Here is a 9,787-nt window from a genome sequence, read left to right on the forward strand (position 1 = left end):
ATTTAGGTTGTTGTGCCAGCGTGGCGGTCGCAGGACACATTGCCGGCTACACAGCTGGGGATCAGCTGACGTTACTGAAACCCAATAACACTGGGTCGTATGTTTTTACTGTGCAGCCTGCACTTCTGAGCCGCAACTGGCGGTGTTGGAGCCCAGGAATAGCAGTTCAGGTGGTAGAAAGATGAACACAGCAGGAGACCTGGATGACACCCAATTACTTAATCAGGCAGAGGAGTGGCAAATTCCTGCGAGATCCAGGCCTGGTTCATTTTCAGGAAAGTAAGCCGGTCAACGTTATCGGAGGATAGTCGCATGCGACGGTCTGTTAGTACACCACCTGCGGCACTAAAGACACGTTCCGATAAGACACTAGCCGCAGGGCAAGCCAGCACCTCCAATGCATACTGGCTTAGCTCTGGCCATGTATCCAGCTTAGAGACCCAAAACTTGAACGGGGAAGAGCCGTCTGGGAGTACAGTAAGAGGGCAAGCCATGTAGTCTGTCACCATCTGACGGAACCGTTGCCTCCTGCTGACTGGAGCCGCCGGTGATGGTGTAGACATTTGGGGCGGGCACACAAAAGTGTGCCAGAGTTGTGCCATACTGGGCTTGCCTTGGGCAGAGGCACTGCTTCTGCTCCCTCTTTGGGCAGAGCCTCCCCCACTGCCTCGACGCACTGAGCTGCTTTGTAAAGCACTAGCAGCACTCCTCTCAGTTGGACAGGAGAAGATGATGGAATTCACCAGTGTGTCGTGGTACTCCCGCAATTTACGCTCCCGGGTCAACGCAGGGATGAGGTTTTGGACGTTGTCCCGGTAGCGAGGATCGAGGAGGGTGAACACCCAATAATCAGGCATGTTGAGAATGTGGTCGATGCGGCGGTCGTTTCTCAGGCACTGCAGCATGAAATCCACCATGTGCTGCAGAGTGCCAACCGGCCCAGAAACGCTGTCCCCTGCTTGAGACATGATCTCTGCCCGCTCGTCATCACCCCACCCTCGCTGTACACACTGACCACTGGACAATTGTGTCGCTCCCTCCTCTGGACGGAGCTCTTCCTCCTCCATTGACTCCTCCTCATCCTCCTCACAAATTGGCCCCTGCGTACCCCTTTGTGAGGAACCACGTGGCGCTGACTCTCCAGAAGCTGATGGAAAAGGTGACTCCTCATCCTCCACCTCTTCCACCACATCATCCCTTAACCCTTGCAAAGTTTGCTGAAGCAGGCAGATAAGGGGGACAGTCATGCTGACTAGTGCATCATCTGCACTTGCCATCCGCGTGGAATAATCAAAAGGACGCAAAACCTGGCAGACGTCCTTCATAGTGGCCCACTCTGTGGTTGTGAAGTCTGATCGGCGCTGACTGCGACTTCTTTGCGCCTGATGCAGCTGGTACTCCATAACTGCTTGCTGCTGCTCACACAACCGCTCCAACATATGTAACGTGGAATTCCACCGGGTAGGTAGGTCACATATGATGCGGTGTTCCGGAAGGCGGAATCGGCGCTGCAGAGCAGCAATGCGGGATCTGGCCAAGCTGGAACGCCGCAAGTGAGCACACTCTAGGCGGACCTTGTGCAGCAGGGCATCAAGATCCGGATAGTCCCTCAGAAAACTCTGCACAACCAAATTGAGCACATGTGCCAGACATGGGATGTGAGTGAGGTTGCCAAGGGCCAAAGCTGCCACCAGATTTCGGCCATTGTCACACACTACCATGCCTGGCTGGAGATTCGCTGGCAGTAACCACACATCGCTCTCCTGCTTTATAGCATTCCAGAGCTCCTGCGCTGTGTGGCTTCGATGCCCCAATGAAACTAGTTTCAAGACGGCCTGCTGACGTTTGGCCACGGCTGTGCTCATGTCGGTCATAGGTAAACGTTCACGGGTCCATGTGGGGGTGGACTGTGACGGATCCTGCAGAGAGGAATCAGAGGAACTGGTGTAAGAGGAGGAGTCGATGCGTACAGACTGGATTCCTGCAATCCTTGGAGTGGGCAGGACACGTCCTGCGCCACTCGCACGATCTGTACCTGGCTCAACAACATTAACCCAATGGGCAGTGAGGGAAACATATCGCCCCTGTCCATGCTGACTGGTCCACGCATCGGTGGTGAGGTGGACCTTGCTACTGACGGCGTTCAGTAGCGCATGTTTTATGTTTGCCTCAACATGCCTGTGCAGGGCAGGGACAGCCTGCCTGCTGAAGTAAAAGCGGCTGGGCACCTTGTACTGTGGGACTGCCAATGCCATCAAGTCACGGAAGCTGTCAGTCTCCACCAGCCTGAACGAGAGCATTTCCAGGGACAACAGTTTGGCAATGCCTGCATTCAGAGCCTGTGCTCGGGGGTGGTTGGCCGAGAATGCCCGCCTTTTCTCCCATGCCTGTACTACCGATGGCTGTAGAGTAGACTGAGAGTGTGAGGATGATTGGGAAGGTGGTGCTGTGGGTGGAATTACACAAGGTCTCTGGGAGGAAGCCAAACCAGCTGTGCGTGAGCTGGAGGAAGAGGCAACACGAGCTGAAGAGGTGGTAGCTGCCGCTGTTGGTTGGCCTACATCTTCAGTGTGTTTCTGTAACTCCACCGCGTGCCTGGTCCGCACATGTTTCCACATATTTGTGGTATTGAGGTTGCTGACATTTTTCCCTCTTTTTACTTTATGATGACACAGCTTGCATTTGACAAAACAAATGTCATCTGCAACTGTGTCAAAAAAGGACCAGGCACTGCAAGTCTTGGGAGCGCCCTTTTTGGCTTTGGAAAGAGACAGGCTCCTAACGGGTGCCAAAGTGGAGGCTACAGGCTCCGCAGTCTTCCCCCTCCCTCTCCCTCTTTGGCCCGTAAGAGGAAGCTCTTCCTCTGAGCTGCTCCCACCACCTTCCTGTTCCTCACGCCACGATGGGTCAAGGACCTCATCATCTCCACTACCCTCTGCCACCAACTGCTCCTCCTGGGTAGTCTCAGCAGCACAGTACGCACGAGAAAGCGGCACCTGAGTTTCATCATCAGATGCGTACTGCGCTGTGGTCACCGGAGGCACTGGCCCACCTGCCTCTTCAGAGTCAGAGAGAAAAAGGTGTTGGGCATCACTGCACACTGCCTCTTCTTCCATTTCTCCAATGCTGCTTGGCTGGCCCCCTGTTTCCAAGCCAAGAGATTCAGAGAACAGAAGTAGAGACGGCTCCTGTCCTGGGCTCTCTGACTGCCTGGCCAATTTGGCAGGTGGTGAAGAGACAGATGGCTGCTCTCCAGTGCTCTGTGCCTGAGAGGATGTGGCACTAACTGAAGTCGATGCCGAGGCGTTAGCTGCCATCCACCCGACAACGGCTTCAATTTGGTCTTCACGCAGCAGCGGTGCACGGCGCTCTCCGACAAAGCTGCGCATGAAGGACTGTTCCCTGCTGAAACTGAGTGACGACGAGTCACCGGCGCCCGCAGCAGGCACAGAATCACCACGTCCTCTCCCTGCTCCTCTCCCTGCTCCGCGCCCACGCCCACGTGCCTTACTCCCTGCCCTCTTCATCTTGGTTGACAGATAAAGATAAGCAGAAAAGTACTAAGGCCTTAGTGTGCTTATTCCTGTAATGCTCCTCCTAACAGGTGTAAGAAACACTAATGTTGTAAATTGTGGACTAAACTTTATTATTTTGCAAATGTGGCCTACACAAGTGTAAGTTGTGTTTGGTGAACTTAACCTTTTTTTTGGTGCAGATCGGGCTACAGAGCTAGTTTAAATCACACGGAGACCGTGCAGACAGCCGTAAACGGCGCTGCAAGGCCAAGAAACCCTCCTCTCGGTTATCCTATATAGTGTTTTTCCACTATTTAGCTGGATACGAGTGGAAAGACACTAATAGGAATTTTTTTTTTCAAATTTTAAACTGGCTGCACTATTTGAAAAAAAGGAAATTGTTTTTCAAGGTATGAGGCAGTAACGCACCCTGAGCTGAATCCAACCGGCTATGGCTGCACACAGACTACAGGGCGAGCTGCGCTCACACAGAGACCGTGCAGACAGCCGTAAACGGCGCTGCAAGGCTAAAAAACCCTCCTCTAGGTTATCCTATATAGTGTTTTTCCACTATTTAGCTGGATACGAGTGGAAAGACACTAATAGGAATTTTTTTTTTCAAATTTTAAACAGGCTGCACTATTTGAAAAAAAGGAAAATTTTTCTCAAGGTATGAGCCAGTAACGAACCCTGAGCTGAATCCAACCGGCTATGGCTGCACACAGACTACAGGGCGAGCTGGGCTCACACGGAGACCGTGCAGACAGCCGTAAACGGCGCTGCAAGGCCAAAAAACCCTCCTCTCGGTTATCCTATATAGTGTTTTTCCACTATTTAGCTGGATACGAGTGGAAAGACACTAATAGGAATTTTTTTTTTCAGATTTTAAACAGGCTGCACTATTTGAAAAAAAGGGAAATTTTTCTCAAGGTATGAGCCAGTAACGAACCCTGAGCTGAATCCAACCGGCTATGGCTGCACACAGACTACAGGGCGAGCTGGGCTCACACGGAGACCGTGCAGACAGCCGTAAACGGCGCTGCAAGGCCAAAAAACCCTCCTCTAGGTTATCCTATATAGTGTTTTTCCACTATTTAGCTGGATACGAGTGGAAAGACACTAATAGGAATTTTTTTTTTCAAATTTTAAACAGGCTGCACTATTTGAAAAAAAGGAAAATTTTTCTCAAGGTATGAGCCAGTAACGAACCCTGAGCTGAATCCAACCGGCTATGGCTGCACACAGACTACAGGGCGAGCTGGGCTCACACGGAGACCGTGCAGACAGCCGTAAACGGCGCTGCAAGGCCCAAAAACCCCCCTCTAGGTTATCCTATGTAGTGTTTTTCCACAATAGAGCTGGAGACTGGTGGAAAAACACTAATAGGAAATTTGAGAAAAAATGTGCAGCAGGCTGCACTAAGAGCAAAAAAGAACAACTGTGTGAGGCAGTGTGAACCCCCCCTGAGCTGAATACAACCGGGTATATGGCTGCACACAGACTACAGAGTGAGCTGCACACACACACACACACAGAGACCTTGCAGAACGCTGTTAAAACAGCGCTGCAAGGCAAGAGCAAGGTGAACAGTGAAGAACACACAGCGTTTTGCTAAATTAGCCTTTGGAAAGGAAAATAAAGCAATTAGCTAGCTCGACTGGCCCTCAGTTAGAACACAGCGTCCTGTCCCTAACTGAAATCACAGCAGAGTGAGCGCAAAATGGCGGCAGCGTTTTTTATAGTGCAGAGTGACATCATTTCAGCAGCCAATCCCAGCCTTGCCAGTACTTACATGCCCACCATGCTAAACAGGATGTGCCCACACTTTCATTCATTCCTCATTGGCTGCTGCGTTCAATTTGAATTCTGGGAACTTCCGATTCCGGTATCCGATACGCGGGAAGTATCGGAATTCAGTATCGGAATTCCGATACCGCAAATATCGGCCGATACCCGATACTTGCGGTATCGGAATGCTCAACACTACTGATCAGCGGTTTTGGCACTGTCTGGCTGTGAACAAAGCCAAACGGCACAGCTCAGTTCACTATGTAGCAGCAGGCCCTGGGTACAATTTCTATTCTACAGATAATGAACTGCAAAGTCTGAATTTTGATGTCCTATTCTAAGAATAGGTCATGAATGCAGTAAGTCTAGACAATCCTTCCAAATATGAAGATTTCACGTCCTCTTCCAAAGAAGATTTTTTCCTACCAGTTCTTTAACCTCCTATGCAAATACTTACACTCTGCATGTCTCCTTATTGACTCCATTGTAATTATTCCTAGTAAAACAATGCCCTTTACCAAGATACAAGGAATCGCTTTAAACTGTCATTGTGTTCATTGCAAATCCAGTAGTACATTGTAAATCTTGTTGTGCCTTTGAGCATTCTCAGAGCTCGGCTTAAAGCAGCAAGGATAAAGCACCCTCATTAAAGAGACTGCATCTGACAAATGACGATACTTGTATTGACAGTCCCTGGCTTATCGCCAATAATACATATCTGTGCAGGATCATTTAAGAATAGACACGCTAAGATAGGATTCTATAAAATCTCATCAGCTTCATGACATCTTGTATATGTGCGGTAATATATTATAATCTATTGCTTCGGTAATAAATATACATATCGTACAGTAATGCTTTCTGCTCAAGAATTGATGCAATATGCATTAACAATTCGTGGGTCATTGAATATACTCATACATATCTAGAAATAAAAAATAAACAAACTGTATTAAACGTCTATGTTACTAAGGACTATATTGATACATTTCTGAAGTCAAGCAATGGCAAAATCAATGATTAATCTTGTTTATTCATAGATCACCGTCAGGGACATAGAAACTGATTTTATTCTCTTGAAACAAAACAATTGCATAAAAGTAAAAATAATGTAAAAATTAAACAGACATTTATGCAGCAAAACAAAAGAGGGGAGCCGAACCAAATGTTGGCATATGTGGAATGTCTAAAGGTACCTTCACACTCAGCAACGCTGCAGCGATACCGACAACGATGTTGATCGCTGCAGCGTCGCTGTTTGGTCGCTGGAGAGCTGTCACACAGACAGCTCTCCAGCGACCAACGATCCTGAAGTCCCCGGGTAACCAGGGTAAACATCGGGTTACTAAGCGCAGGGCCGCGCTTAGTAACCCGATGTTTACCCTGGTTACCGTTGTTAATGTAAAAAAACAAACACTACATACTTACATTCCCGGTGTCTGGTCATGTCCCTCGCCTTTAGCTTCCAGCACTGACTGAGCGCCGGCCGTAAAGTACAGCGGTGACGTCACCGCTGTGCTCTGCTTTACGGCTGGCCGGCGCTCACCAGTCAGTGCGGGAAGCTGAAGGCGAGGGACATGACCAGACACCTGGAATGTAAGTATGTAGTGTTTTTTTTTTTACATTTACAATGGTAACCAGGTTAAACATCAGGTTACTAAGCACGGCCCTGCGCTTAGTAACCCGATGTTTACCCTGGTTACCAGTGACGACATCGCTGAATCGGCGTCACACACGCCGATTCAGCGATGTCAGCGGGAGATCCAGCGACAAAATAAAGTGCTGGACTTTCCCCAGCGACCAACAATCTCCCAGCAGGGGCCTGATCGTTGGTCGCTGTCACACATAACGATTTAGTTAACGATATCGTTGCTACGTCACAAAAAGCAACGATATCGTTAACGATATCGTTATGTTTGATGGTACCTTAAGTGTACGTTCACACTGTAGCTATTTAGCAGGTGAAAACCACTGCTTTACTGTTCTCAGGAATTTTCGTATCTTAGGCGTCCGTAGGTTTCGCCCAAGTAAAAGAGTCAAAACTTACAAAAATGCTAAGTTGCACAATTTTAACCCCTTAGTGACAGAGCCAATTTGGTACTTAATGACCAGGCCAATTTTTGCAATTCTGACCACTGTCAATTTATGAGGTTATAACTCTGGAACGCTTCAACGGATCCCGCTGATTCTGAGATTGTTTTTTCGTGACATATTGTACTTCATGATATTGGTAACATTTCTTCGATATTACTTGCGATTATTTATGAAAAAAACGGAAATATGGCGAAAATTTTTAAAATTTTGCAATTTTCAAACTTTGTATTTTTATGCCCTTAAATCAGAGAGATATGTCACAAAAAATAGTTAATAAATAACATTTCCCACATGTCTACTTTACATCAGCACAATTTTGAAAACAAAATTTTTTTTTGTTAGGGAGTTATAAGGGTTAAAAGTTGACCAGCAATTTCTCATTTTTACAACACCATTTTTTTTAGGGACCACATCACATTTGAAGTCATTTTGAGGGGTTTATATGATAGAAAATAATGAAGTGTGACACCATTCTAAAAACTACACCCCTCAAGGTTCTCAAAACCACATTCAAGAAGTTTATTAACCCTTTACGTGCTTCACAGGAACTGAAACAATGTGGAAGGAAAAAATGAATATTTAACTTTTTTTTGCAAACCTCTTAATTCAGAACCATTTTTTTTATTTTCACAAGTGTAAAAACAGAAATGTAACCATAAATTTTGTTACGCAATTTCTCCTGAATACGACAATACCCCATATGTGGGATAAACCACTTTTTGGGCGCACCGCAGAACTTAGAAGTGAAGGAGCGCCGTTTGACTTTTTCAATGCAGAATTGGCTGGAATTGAGATCGGACGCCATGTCACGTTTAGAGAGCCCCTGATGTGCCTAAACAGTGGAAACTCCCCACAAGTGACACCATTTTGGAAACTAGACCCCTTATGGAACTTATCTAGATGTGTGGTGAGCACTTTGAACCCCCATGTGCTTCACAGAAGTTTATAATGTAGAGCCGTGAAAAAAAAAATCGCATTTTTTCTACAAAAATGATCTTTTTGCCCACAAATTTTTATTTTCACAAGGGTAACAGGAGAAATTAGACCACAAAAGTTGTTGTGCAATTTCTCCTGAGTACGTCGATACCCAATATGTGGGGGTAAACCACTGTTTGGGCGCACCGCAGAGCTTGGAAGAGAAAGAGTGCCATTTTACTTTTTCAATGTAGAATTGGCTGGAATTGAGATCGGACGCCATGTCGCGTTTGGAGAGCCCCTGATGTGCCTAAACAGTAGAATTCCCCCACAAGTGACCCCATTTTGGAAACTAGACACCCCATGGAACTTATCTAGATGTGTGGTGAGAACCTTGAATGCCCAAGTGCTTCACAGAAGTTTATAATGCAGAGCCGTGAAAATAAAAAATATTGTTTTTTTCCACAAAAAAGATATTGTAGCCCCCAAGTTTTTATTTTCACAAGGGTAACAAGAGAAATTGGACCCCAAAAGTTGTTGTCCAATTTGTCCTGAGTATGCTGGTACCCCATATGTGGGGGTAAACCACTGTTTGGGCGCACGGCAGAGCTCGGAAGGAAGGAGCGCCGTTTTGGAATGCAGACTTTGATAGAATGGTCTGCGGGTATTATGTTGCGTTTACAGAGCCCCTGATGTACCTAACCAGTAGAAACCCTCCACAAGTGACCCCATTTTGGAAACTAGACCCCCCAAGGAACTTATCTAGATGTGTGGTGAGAACTTTGAATGCCCAAGTGCTTCACAGAAGTTTAGAATGCAGAGTCGTGAAAATAAAAAATATTTTTTTTTCCACAAAAAGATATTGTAGCCCCCAAGTTTTTATTTTCACAAGGGTAACAGGAGAAATTGGACTGCAATAGTTGTTGTGCAATTTATCCCGAGTACGCTTATGCACCATATGTGGGGGTAAACCACTGTTTGGGCGCACGGCAGAGCTCGGAAGGGAAGGAGCGCCTTTTTGGAATGCAGACTTTGATAGAATGGTCTGTGGGCATTATGTTGCGATTGCAGAGCCCCTGATGTACCTAAACTGTAGTAACCCCCCACAAGTGACCCCATTTTGGAAACTAGACCCCCCAAGGAACTTATCTAGATGTGTGGTGAGAACTTTGAATGCCCAAGTGCTTCACAGAAGTTTAGAATGCAGAGTCGTGAAAATAAAAAATATTTTTTTTTCCACAAAAAAGATATTGTAGCCCCCAAGTTTTTATTTTCACAAGGGTAACAAGAGAAATTGGACCCCAGAAGTTGTTGTCCAATTTATCCCGAGTACGCTGATGCCCCATATGTGGGGGTAACCCACTGTTTGGGCGCACGGCAGAGCTCAGAAGGGAGGGAGCACCATTTGACTTTTTGAGCGCAAAATTGGCTGTCGTGTTTGGAGACCCCCTGATGTACCTAAACAGTGGAAACCC

Source organism: Ranitomeya imitator, chromosome 1 (genome assembly GCF_032444005.1).
Source record: "Ranitomeya imitator isolate aRanImi1 chromosome 1, aRanImi1.pri, whole genome shotgun sequence".
Taxonomy (NCBI): Eukaryota; Metazoa; Chordata; class Amphibia; order Anura; family Dendrobatidae; genus Ranitomeya; species Ranitomeya imitator.